Below are 13,299 nucleotides of genomic sequence, written 5' to 3'. Positions count from 1 at the left end.
GGTGAATTTGAAAAAAATAAAGAAGAGTTGTTGAAAGGAAACACTGAAATCTGTTAATTAAAAAAATGAGTTGTAAAACCATATTATAGTTTTGCATTTGAAGTATACAATTCAGAGGCAGCCAACATTTGTAAGTATAGCCTGTGAAAGCAATTGCCCAGAAAAAAATTGCAAAGGAAATCTTGTTCTCTGATGTGATTGATTTCTTCTCATTCTAAGTTTTATAATTTGTTAAAAGGTAGTAACAGAGAACAAAAACTGCTTGATCACAACATTGTTGGAGAGGTGGGACAGACGAGGAGGTCCAGTACAACCAAGGGGTCCGAATGGTGTCTAAGTAAATCTTAATTTACAAGAAAGTAAAAATATCCACCTACAGAAACATGGTGAAAAAATAACATTGAGTAAATGTTTGCTTTGACGTTTAAGCAAAAAACCAACATTACAAACTTCTAGAGAGCATTAATTCAGGGTAAATTTTCCTGAAACGCATTGTGAAATTTCCATTAAAATGTCTATTTAGATATACACCAAATACAAAAATTGAAAATAGAACTACAAATTCACTAGGCAACTCCATGTTATCTGGCTTCTGACTCAGCAGTCCTTGAGGTTTCCGAAGTCCTCCAAAGACATCCCCCAAAATATCAGTAGAGATTATCTTTGGGTGAAGTGCCGAGAGAGCTGCATTGTTTTACTTTGTGTTTGTCTTTATTCGCTAGAAGATAACACCCCCATGAATAAACACTAAGTCCGAAAAGAATGCTAGGGCATCTAAGCATTCAGTATGCATTACCTTATTTAATTTTCAAAGCAGCCCCAGGACCTATAGTTACTTGTCTTTAAATGTTACAACTGAATTATCCACTTGGTGATAATCCATTTGCCTGAATCCCAGCATCAGATAACTGCCGTAGAAGATGAAACCCTAAGGCAGATTGTTTTTGTTATAAGTTCTTGATCATCAGCTGCGGGAACTGGAACAATTCAATTCCACTCTATTTCTCAGGTCAACTCACTCTCCTATTCCTTGCAAGGCCTATTCCAGATGGTCACCTCTCCTCACCCACTGACCACCTGCTCACCACGCACTCTCAGAACACGACCCCAGCCTCTCCCTTAAAAGAGAGGATAGACTCCATCAGAAGAACACCTTCATGTTCGTAGTAATATGTACATTTCCTACGTCTGTCTCCTCTCCTATTGCAAGAGAGGGGCTAATTCTTCCCCCAAGACTAATTTTTCATCCATGCTTTGGAGTCTAACCACTCTTATTTTATCAGGAATAATATTATATTTTTACCCCTTTTCATTGGTATATTCAATCTTTGTCTCTCATCTGGAAAGTTTCCATTGTTTCATCCCCCATTCAGGACACTTCCTTTTAAACAAACAAATCTTTACTCAACTTTGCATCTCCCTCTGGTCACTAGTCTGTTTTCTCTCTCATGGGCAGAATCCCAAAATGGCGTGAGTTCCTACTGTCTTCTTTTCCACACCTTACCATCACTCCTTAGCTCCCTGCCACCCACCCATGGGCGTCATCTCTCCATGGAGATGACCTTCACCAGAATCACCGAGGATTTCGATGTAGCTGGATCAAGAGGTCACTTCTTTATGATAAGAACTTTATTGTATTTTCTGGGTATACAAGGTAAACACAATCAGCATAGAATCTTTAAAATAAGCAGATAAACAAAATGCCAAAACATCCCTCAAAATCCTGATTACATAGTTATGTAATTTCTTCTTGCTTACCTAAAATTTTGGCGTGAACTTCTTTTCCTATTACTAAATGTTTTGCTGTAACATTGAAAATATCACTGTAGTATCGGGATAGCACCAATTGCATAACCAACACTATACTTTTGAAAGTATACCTTTTCTTTCTTTTTCTTTTGCTACTATAAACAGTGCTATGAAGAACATCAATGCAGGTGAATAATCACATCTTCCGGTCACTTTTTTCATTCTTGGACCACTCATAAATCTTATGGCATCTCACTTCTCAACAGCACTCAGAGCTGGTGACCATTCCCCCAGAAACACTCTCTCCTTCCTTTTGATGGCTCAGGATACTAACGTCTTTTTTTTTTAATGACTGATCCTTTTCTCTTTTGTAGCTCTAGCCTCCTCCATGAAATATTAAATGTTAGAATTCCTCTCACTCTTCTCATTTTAAATTTTCTCCTAAAGCCTTCTTATCCACACCCATATGCTTTTACAGACTACTTTCTTGCATGTTAAATGAACAAATAATCCCCATAATACGTAATCTGTTCAAGTCAGAGGGAAATATTAAAGATAACTAATTTTAATAAGCCATGCAGTCATGATACCAAAATATTTAGAAAACATTGCCTAGTTAAAAGAAAAATGTTTAGATTAAACATTTAGCTACTATTTTACTTTGAGTTTATGTTTCTAGCTCTGAAACTCACATTCACCTCATCTGGCTTTATTTCTAGAACTGTTTCTCACTAGGAAATTGCTATTATAAAACATCTGAAAAAGCATTCTAAATAATAAAAAAAAAATGCCTCCATCGTTTCTGTAAAGGCATTTCACAAATTCTGACATTAGTCTTAGTTTTTAAACAAAGTATTGTATATTAGATATGGGAAGATACTTCCTTAACCTGAAAAACCATATCTTTTTTGAAGCTAAATTCAATGTAAAATAATGGGCAATGAATAAAATAATCATGACTATTACCACTATAGTTTATATTGTTTTGGATGTCTAGCTAAGGAATAAGCTTAGAAATAGAAAAACAACTAGAAATGGATGCATTTATTATAATTTATATACAATAATTATTGACAGAAAACAGAAGGAAACTAAAAAATTTAAAAGTAGTAAAATAATTTAATAACATGACCCAATAAAAAATAAAGATCAATAACTTCATTATACACCAGCAATAATTTATTTTAATTGGTATTTACTTATATAAAATATAAGTATAAAATATATAAAAATATAAATATGAAATAAAATTATAAAATATAAAAATATGAAAACCTCAATAATGACGTTAAGAAAAATCTGAAACTATACATGTGGAAAAACTTAAGATTTTACTGAGAGATGCTAAATAATATTCTAATAAATTAAATAAGAATTAACTCTTTATATAGCCAACAATGTGGTGTAAATGTAAATTTGAAGATTCTTTTTTTTTTCCTAAAGATTGGCCCCTGAGCTAACATCTGTTGCCAATCTTTTTTTCCTCTTCTTCTTTTCCTCAAAGCCCCCACTATATAGTTGTATATTCTAGTTATAGCTCCTTCTGGCTCTGCTATGTGGGATGCTGCCTCAGTATGACTTGATGATCAGTGCTAGGTCAGTGCCCGGGATCTAATCCAGCAATACGCTGGGCCACCAAAGCTGAGCACGGGAATGTAACCACTCGGCTATGGGGCCCGCCCCAAAGATTCTCAATATTCCAGATCAATAGTTACATGTATCTGAAAACTTGACAGAATATTTAATTCTCCTAGAGGCAAAATGAACCTTTCCTAAGCATAAACACAATGGGAAAAATAACCTCAAGGGAAAAGTGTATCAATATTTGTTGACTGTATGTTATAATTAGTGATATGAACAGAAACACACTTATGAGGCTATTCCTCATAGTATTCACAATAGAGAAAAAGCAGAATGATTTGAATGATCAATAACAGTATAATGATTGTATAAGTTAACGTACATCCAGTTGATGAGACGGATTTTTACAATTAGAAATCGTATTTTTGAATTGTATGTAATGACATACACAGTGTGATGCAAATTTTAGGAATAATATAACCACGTTATTGGAGGGTCACTTAACAACACTTTTCCATTTGTTGTTTTGTAAAATCAGAGTAAATATCTATTTCCCTAGATCTGAACTGTATCTGAGGACACATCAACTACGATACCCCCATTCCATTGGCATTTTTGCCTCCATTTGGATGCCCTCAGCTCTCTTCCTTAGTTAATTCTGATAGTCCAGAATTAACAGCTGCCCCAGGGTAAGGATGGGGCAAGAGCAAGTAAAAACATCATAAAGATTTCCTACCATTTTCATGTTGCCTTTTTCCCGATTCACTGTTCACTTGACTGCTCTAAACCTTTCTGTTTTCCAGAGTTCTGACAAACTGGATCCTGACAGCTTCTGCTTGTTTTTCAATATTTTTGATATTTCTCTAGGGAGACGAGAACTTGGAGCTGCCCACCCCGCCAAGGTGCTGATATTGCCTCTTCAAAAATTTTTAAAATAGTGCTATTGCTGGTTGGGATCCCTAGGAAGCAGATTGACTTGGAGAATAGCCCATAGCAGGTTGATTAATGCCGGCTCTTGTGTCAACAGCTGTGGAGGAAGAGGAGGTTGCAGGACTTGGTAGAGGAAAAATTTAGACTGTGTTGTAACTTTAATAAAGGCCTCCAGTGTGACACAGGGAACCTTGAAGCTGAGGTGGCCCATCAAAGCTATTTTAATACTAGAGGAGAGAGGAGAGACTTTATACCCCTGTATGGACCACTCAGTGGATACAGGCCACCCCATGGAAAGGATCATGACCTTGGGTGATAAAACTCTTTTCAGAGGCAAGGAGGTTCCCAGAATGAGCAGTTATCTGAAGGCTGTCAGCTGGGTGATTCCCTACCACTCAGAGAAAGAGTCTTTAATTCCTGAACTGGACGTGCGTTCCAGTGCCAACTATTGTCTATCCCTTGAGCCACTGACATTCCCTTTTTCTGATGATCTCCGGGAGCAGCACCAAGATTTCGTTGTGCTTCTCTTCCCAAGGGTAACTTAGAACATTTAGTAGAATGAAGGACAGCTGCATCCCTACAGCTTGTCTCAGGCCACAGCTGATAATCATTCCCTCTCTGCTATCCTTTCTAGAGTCCCCTATACTCAGCTTTTGTCTGTGGTGGTCTGGATGAGTAAAATGCTGCTGTATTGCAGACCTTCACTCATGAGACTTCCTATCTCTTGGTAACTGTGCTCTTCTGACGCCATGGCTGCTGCATTCATCCGGTAACTCTCAAATTTGGGCAAGGCATATGAAGATATGCTGAAATAAATCAGCTTTATGTGAAAGATATTCCCCTCTGATCACATGTTATAAAAGCAGCCCTATTTCCTGATCATCGGTAACAACTACTTCTGCAGGAAACTGACTCCTCTTTTTGCCTGCTGGCCTTTCGTCATAAGAAGTTTAATATGCCTGGGCAACAGCCATTGCTTAGAGTTCAGGGGCTCCTTCTGTATTTCCTGGTTCTCTGTAGGAACAAGAGAACCTGCAGAGCCCAAAGTTGGAAAGGCAGGAAGAACAATTACCTGACGTTAATCACTGGAAGTGATGTAACCAGACGCACACCTATGTACATCATCCTATGTATTTTACCTACTGGGGACACAGCACCATATGGTTGTTGTTGATTTAGAGTGTACCCTGCATCTCAGAGGCTGAGGCCCTGTGCTTGCAGGATGTCATCTCTGAACTGAAACACTTCAGCTGTGCCATCTGCGAGCTATTCCATCCCTTTATCAGGCTGGCTGCCTCTGGGTGGTGCAGTATGTGACCAGAATGGTGGATTCAGTTGTCCTGTTCCCATAGAAACATCTTCTTTGCTATGCAGTGGATTTGTTAGTACAACCCACTGTGATATGGGACCCGTATTGGTGGATGAAATACATGGAGACCTTGGATTGTTTTGGTGACAGAGGCTCTCGTGTCAGGAAAGGCAAACCAATATCCTAAACACGTTTCTTCTGCAGTCAAAATAAATCATGGCCTTCTCAAGGGTGGAAGTAATCCAATGTAGTCAACTTTCTTCCAAGGGCTGGTAGCTTCCTCAATAAATAGTACCAAATTAGGGCTCAGTGTTGAACTCTATTTCTGGCACTTTGGGCATTAGAAGCATCAGTGGTAGATTAGCCTCAATGAGAAGTCTGTGGCATTGGGTTCATGCATGCAGAGCCTCCAAATTACAGCCTTGGAAGTTCCGTTCATGCACCCATTGCAGTACTGGGAGGGCCCATAACACAGGCTGGCTAATGTCAGCAGACCATGTCAAGGCCCAGTGCACAGCAGGGGAGTGTATTATTTTTCCTTATGTACAACATCCAGAAATAGGACTGGTTATCAGAAAAAGTAAGTTAAAACAATCTTGGTAGATGAAGTTTCAAAATTCTATGTCTTTTATCTCTTCTGGTCTTTTCAGCCCACAGACTCAGGTACCTATTATTGAGTATGAGTTTCAAGGTTTTGGTCTGGTGCCAGAGTCAAAGAAATACACAAAAATGCCAGACCTTTCTGATGTAAAGTTATACAACTAAGGAAAAAAATCACCTACAAATGGTCAGGGAGTATTTCAAGCTATTGCTAAGGCACAGGCTGATGAAGTCTTCACTTTTCCCTTGAAAAGTTCATTAGAGGGCAATTAATTTTGCTCCACCAACTCTTCATTTGTATTAATAATAACCCCTTAGTGTAGTAAAAAAATACATGACCAAAATTTAGTAAGACTAACATGAAAAGTAGAGCAGAAGCTATGTGGACAGTAAGCAGGTAAATCTTAGTGTGGCTGATAGAATGGGAAAGTGAGTTTCTGAAGATGATGTGAATATGACCAAAGCAGGGACTCGAAAAGATTCAAACCAAGATCCAGATATAAGAGAGGCTCTCACTACTGATCCAATCAACACAAAGAATTGTATACAACTCTATGTCCACAACTTTGATAACGTAGGTGAAATGGACAAATTCCCTGAGAGACTTAACATATCAAAACTAACACAAGGAGAAATAGATCATCTGAACGGCCCTACAGCTATTAAAGAAATGTACTCAATAATTGATGACCTTCCAAAAGAGAATGCACCAGATCCAGATGGTTTCTTTGGTGAATTTTACTAAATATTTAAGGAAGAAATTACAACAATGCTGTACAATTACTTTCAGAAAATAGGAAGAGAGGGAATATATCCTAGCTCATTCCATGAGACCAGGAGGAAGAGGAGGTGTGTATGGGAACTTTCTGTTCAATTTTTCTGTAAACCTAAAACTGCTCTAAAATATTATGTACTAAAAAAAAAAATAGTGTCTCCTGAGAAATATTGACCAGTTGCTTGAGAGTTCCTGTGTTCACCAGCCTACCAAATAACGAAAAAAATATGAACACCCACTAAAACTAGGTTATCCTAGTGGCATTCTATGAGGCAGGTAAAATGATACCAGCCTTAAAAATAAATAACATGGTAGCTTAAAGATGGTAAAGCTTCCAGAATAGAGATATGGAAAAAGTTGTAATTATATATGAAAATGAACCAGTTAAGACCTGAATGAAGACATTCACCATTGAAGCAAGAACTAGATGATAACTTCCAAGACAATTTTAGAAAGATCTGAATGGATCTGAGTGAAGTGGAGCCAACAAACGCTTAAATATATATAAGATCAATTATGACACATATACAATCTTTCTTGATATTAGGAAACTATGTGAATATTTTGCATCAGCTGCATTTCTATGTTAGAGGAAAGAGTTTAATTGCAGGGTTTAGTTTGAGCTCTACTTTATTTATCTTTCCTAAATCTGTCTTTCCCATATGGTTACCATTGTTCTGCATCCAAGATTCTTTCCTTTTTGATTCCTTACTGACAATTACCAACACCTGTGCTTACCTCTATTTAAAGCAAAATAAACCACCCTATTAAATTTTTAACAGACACACTCATATATGTTATCCTCCTAGGAGAATTAAGTCTTCATAAAGCTCCACCTGGAGAGAGTAATGGCCAATATTAGTGATGTGGGGACCTAAAATTGGCCACCCCAAGATATGTCTCTTTGGCATCAGGATTATTTGAGGCTGATTACTTTTGATAAACTGGGACAGGGAAGGAGGCTCTGAGGAATGGAATTTGCCCTTTGTTGGGACACCTTTGCATTTGTAGGGTAAATCTCTATCTGTAGGGGGTGCCTCCCTCTCTGTACCAGGAAGAAGAAAGGAGATGACCTTCTCTCTAAAAACTCTTAATCAATACCAAAGGCAAGGACTTAAAATCTGCATTTTATTGTGCTAGTCTGGTAACCTCCTGTAACTGACTTCCCTCCCCCTCCCAACGTTGGCATTCCTTAAGGATTAAGCATCTTTCCTTAGGCTAGGAACTGATTGCTGCGCTCACCTGTGACTGCCCAGCTCCAGACAATCAACTAGCCTCCTGCTACGCCCACCAAGATAGCCGACCACTACCTGCTGTGTCCATCAAGCACTGTGCCGACAGGGCAATCTTGTGACTATTGCGGGAGGGACATTTCAATCACATGTGAAACACCCTGTTTGGGGGTATATAACCACTACGTGCACCCCACTTCTTCGGTGCCCTTTCTTCCTTTGGGAAGAAAGGCCCCGGGCCATGGTTCCTCATAAAGCTTTGTTTAATTTTCTCTTGCTGTTCTGTCTCATGTGAATTTAATTTGTTCTCCAGCCAGATGAACCCCCATTTGGGGAGAGGATATGTCTTCCTCCCCTACAGTGACAAATAGTGTATTTTAAGTAGAGGTCTTCATTGTACCACTGAAAACTAAGGGGAAGAGAACTTTAGCTGTATAACGACTTTTCATATTTCACCCACACAGCAACACTGGAAGAGTGAGTGAGACCAATTTTCATTTTAAAGAGGAAGAATCAGAGGGTCAGGATGTTGAAGTGACCAGCCGAATGTCACATTTGCCAGGAGTGGTGTGACTAGGAGCTGTCGTCACAAATCATCCTTTCTCAGCAGCAACTACCTGCAATGAGTCTATGAGAAATCATAGGGGCTGTTAAAGCACAAACACCTCTAGAACAAAAACAGAATGTTCCTTAACCGTACTTATTAAAGAAAAATAATAGGGGATTCTGATTTCTGATACTTAGAATTACATTTGAGGATATATATACATATATATATATATACATAATATACATGTGATATATGTTACATATCCTATATTCAATATATATGTATATATATATAACATATATATATACATATATCTATATAAGATTATTTTATGGATTTTTGTTTTTTTGGCCTAGAACTCCACAAAATACAGGCTTATTAATTGGCAGGTAAACTTTCAGGGAAGATATAGTTAAGTGAAATAGCTGAAATAGTTATTAAAAAGCAATTATAGTAAACAATGTGAATATTATATATCTTTTTTGGTGTGGTGGTTATATGGGTGTGGCAATGTATCAAATTCATTGAAATCTACATTTAAAATTGCATAATTTATTCAGTGTAAGTTATACCTCAATACTGTTTATTTAGGAAAAAAATAAGGTATCAAACGAATTAAGTGCTGAGCATAATGATGTCAACAGGCCTCCAGGACATTGCTCAGGGACCTGTTGCTTTACCTGGACGTCCAGGACTGTCCCCATCTCTTGATTCTTTCCAGGATTGCCAGAGAATCCCATCCACGTCCTCTTTACTTCCCAGCTACCCACATAGATTCTATTTTATAAAGCATCTCTTAATTTTACTGCTCATCTTAAAGGCTTCCTTCTTTATTTTATCTAAATGAAACACCCATCTCTCATTCAGAACATTTTCTTGTCAAATAATTTAGAAAATCCAACAGGAATTAACCTGATATTACAAATGTGGGAAAAAAGCAAAAGTTTACAACATGTCCAATTTTCTAAAGGATCTTTGGCATAAAATGAACACTTATTGACTCTGTCTGGTTCATACTTTTTCATCTGGACTCATCTGGAGTGTTTAAATGAGTACAATCAGAACAGCTACACCTTATTAAGAGTTTTTATGTGCTAGGCCACATGCTCTGTGTCTTACAGACTTTCTATTTTTCAATCTTCATGAAGATTTTTTATGATTTGTAATTATTTGTCCACTTTACAGAAATGAAGATCAAAACTTAGAAAGTTCTAATTTTTGCTAGGCCAAGTGCCACTAAGAGGTTGAGCTGGATTTTGAAACCCAGTGCATCTGACTCCAAAGATCACGTTATAGAAATGGTTTAATAAATGCTTCTATATTATTACTGTGCCTTCCTTATCCGTATAGTACAATAACACTCTTCGTCACATGATTTTCAGTGTATCCAATAGGCTTTTGGCCCATTACTTTTTAAAATACCTTCACTTAACAGGTGAGCCTAAATATCCATTCAAATGAGCATAAGAGTTTGATTTTCAAGTACCCTTTGCCTTAAATAGACCTTTTGACATTTCAGGAGCACTCCAATTCCAGTCTTCCCAAGGAAGAATAGTTGGAGTAAGGAGGAATATAGCGTTACAAAAGATTTAAAGAGCTAAACTCATTGCTTTCAAAGCACACACAATTAAATTGGCTCGAAAACATTAACTCATAAATCTAAATACCACGTGAATAAGGATTTTAAATGGCTTGTTCACAGCATTATTCACAAAACATTGTCTGGCACATTTACTCAAGACAATACTTGCATATTTGTTGTTGTTAGTGCTGTCGAGTCAATTCCAACTCCTAGCAACACTGTGTACAGTAGAATGGAACCCTTCCTGGTCTTTTTGCACCATCCTCTCATCTTCTGGTGCCATATCAGACAATTCTCCACTGCTATTCACAGGGTTTTCATGGTCAATTTTTTAAAAAGGGGGTGGCCAGTTCCTTCTTTTTAGTCTATGTTGTCTGGAAGCTCTGCTGAAGTCTGTCCACCATGGGTGACCCTGCTGGTATTTGCAATACTGGTGGCACATCTTCCAGCATCCCAGCAACACACAGCCACCACAGTACTGATGCGGGGTCGGTGAGCCGAGGAGTCGAAAGAAAGATTTCTTAGACTCTCAAGATCTGGCAGTAGTGCTCTTTTATTTAGAGAGTAGAATAGCATGGGGACAGGACCCATGGGCAGTCAGAGTTTCTGCTGCTGCTGCTTCTGCTGCCCCCGCTGGCATGGGAACAGAGCCCATGGGCAGGCAGACCCGCTGCTGCTGCCCCCGCTGGCATGGGGACAGGACCCATGGGCAGGCAGAGCTGGTGCGTGGGGACAGGACCCACGGGCAGTCAGAGCTCCTGCTGCTGACCCCGCTGGCATGGGGACAGGACCCATGGGCAGGCAGAGCTGGTGCGTGGGGACAGGACCCACGGGCAGGCAGAGCTGGTGCGTGGGGACAGGACCCACGGGCAGGCAGAGCTCCTGCTGCTGCTGCTTCTGCTGCCCCCGCTGGCATGGGGACAGGACCCATGGGCAGGCAGAGCTGGTGCGTGGGGACAGGACCCACGGGCAGTCAGAGCTCCTGCTGCTGCTGCTTCTGCTGCCCCCGCTGGCATGGGGACAGGACCCATGGGCAGGCAGAGCTGGTCATTGGGTGATCCCATGACTTTTAGACAAGAATCAAATCGGATTAAGTAAAGGTTAGAAAGGTTAGACACCACCACCCTAAACCAGTTACATGAGATTGCCAGACAGCAACCAACTTAAGTTCTTGCCTCTGGCATTGATTAAGAGCTTCTAGAGATAAGACCATCCCCCCTTCTTCCTGGCACAGAGAGGGAGGCATCTTCACAGATAGAGGTTTCCCTTAGAAATGTAAATGTTTCCCAACAAAGGGGCAAACAAATTCCACTCCTTGGAGCCTGAATCTCATCTGTAGTTTTAAAACTAACCAGCCTAAAAATCCTCATCATAAACCATTTTAAAATTAAGCAGCCTAAAAATCTTCATCAGTATGACAAGTGACAGACATATGATGTGGCTCCCTGACCAGGAAACAGACCTGGGCCATGGCAGTGGGTGTGCCAAATCTTAACTGCTAGACCACCGGAGCTGGCTATATTTGCATGTAGGTGCCAATTTTATGGAATGAGTTAAATGATGAATGAAACAACTAGAGAAAATATAAAGAAATGCTAGAATATTTGACTCAGGATGTAGGTATTCATCTAAGGCTAGAGAAAATGCCCAAGATAACTAAGGTAGAACTGGCTGGTCTTATAGAGCTTATCTCTCTATAGTTGTAATCATTGTTTATATTACACTGTTTTCTTTGATAGAATCCAGCATTGACAAAAAAATAAAATCACAGCATAGAAAGAGAATAAAGTTTTGTGTAGAAATGTGTTATTCGAATGTGACTAGACCACAAGATTAGTTCTTATCATGGCACACAACATAAAATTCTTGAAATTCCTTTAAAAAATAAAGACAACGACTTCCAGTTTGTGCTGACATTTAAAGAGCTCAGAAATTGTCCCTTCCATCCTTACAACAAGACAAAGCTGGACAGACTGAGAATCAATGACTTTTCTTGGACTCAATAAAGAATAGAGGTTGTAAGGAAAACCTACAATCTTAAATCTGGAGAGAGTTGAATCAAAGTGTCGTGGCTGAGATCTGCTTTCCCAGAGTAGTTGCTGCTGGAGCTAAAAGCTGGTAGGAACACTAAAGTAGCAAATTATTTTTTGAAGGTTTCATAGGCAGTTTACTTGGAGAAACCCATTTTTTTTTAAGGTATACTTTTTGTTGAGGAAGATTGGCCCTGAGCTAACATCTGTAGCCAATCTTCCTCTTTTTTTTTTATCCCCAAAGCACCAGCACATAGTTGTGTATATCCTTGTTGTAAGTCATTCTAGCTCTTCTATGTGGGACACTGCCACAGCATGGCTTGATGAGTGGTGTCCAGGTCTGCACCCAGAATCCAAATTGGCAAACCCCGGGCCGCTGGAGCAGAGTAAGTGAACTTAATCACTTAGCCATGGGGCTGGCCCAGAAATAGTAAATTTGATGAATTTCTGGAGGTGGAGTGTAGACTAGAATGAGAAGCAGAATCTTCTGGAGGCTGTAGACTCTAGGGCTGCACACTTCTGTGGTTTTTACCTCTGGGCACCCCACCATTTTCTCTTGGTGAAAAGCCAAGAAAAGTTCTCTCTTGGCTCTGGCAAAGCAAGTGAGAAAGTAATCCTTATGAAGTATACCAGGGCATTCTCCATAATAAAGATGTACTCTCCAAGGGAAAGGACTCTCCCAGAGACTTATATCAAAAGGGGAAAGAGCATTTCTCCCCCTCCTACCTCCTCCAACCATCCTGTCTCACCTAAGAGAGGAAAGAAGCTATGAAACACTTGTGAAGGCCACAGCCCAGAGAAAGACTGAGATTTCATCATAAAATCACAGAACACTTCTTTCCTCCACACTATACCACCATGCCAGCAGGACTCCAGTATAATCGCATGGATTCCAGCTGAAAGAGCAGCAAAACAAAGAGTGTTCTGAGAAGGTTTTAGCTAAGCCCTTAGACAACATGGG

General features: G+C 39.4%; 1 long non-coding RNA gene across 1 annotated transcript in view; it reads right to left on the bottom strand.

Moving 5' to 3' along the window:
• Positions 1 to 13,299, bottom strand: part of LOC138921009 (uncharacterized) — a 136,247-nt gene that overhangs the window by 23,028 nt on the left and 99,920 nt on the right. The gene's annotated exons all lie outside the window — the stretch shown is intronic.

This window comes from Equus caballus, chromosome 27, assembly GCF_041296265.1.
Source record: "Equus caballus isolate H_3958 breed thoroughbred chromosome 27, TB-T2T, whole genome shotgun sequence".
In the NCBI taxonomy this organism is placed as follows: domain Eukaryota; kingdom Metazoa; phylum Chordata; class Mammalia; order Perissodactyla; family Equidae; genus Equus; species Equus caballus.
This window is presented reverse-complemented; position numbering and strand designations above follow the sequence as displayed.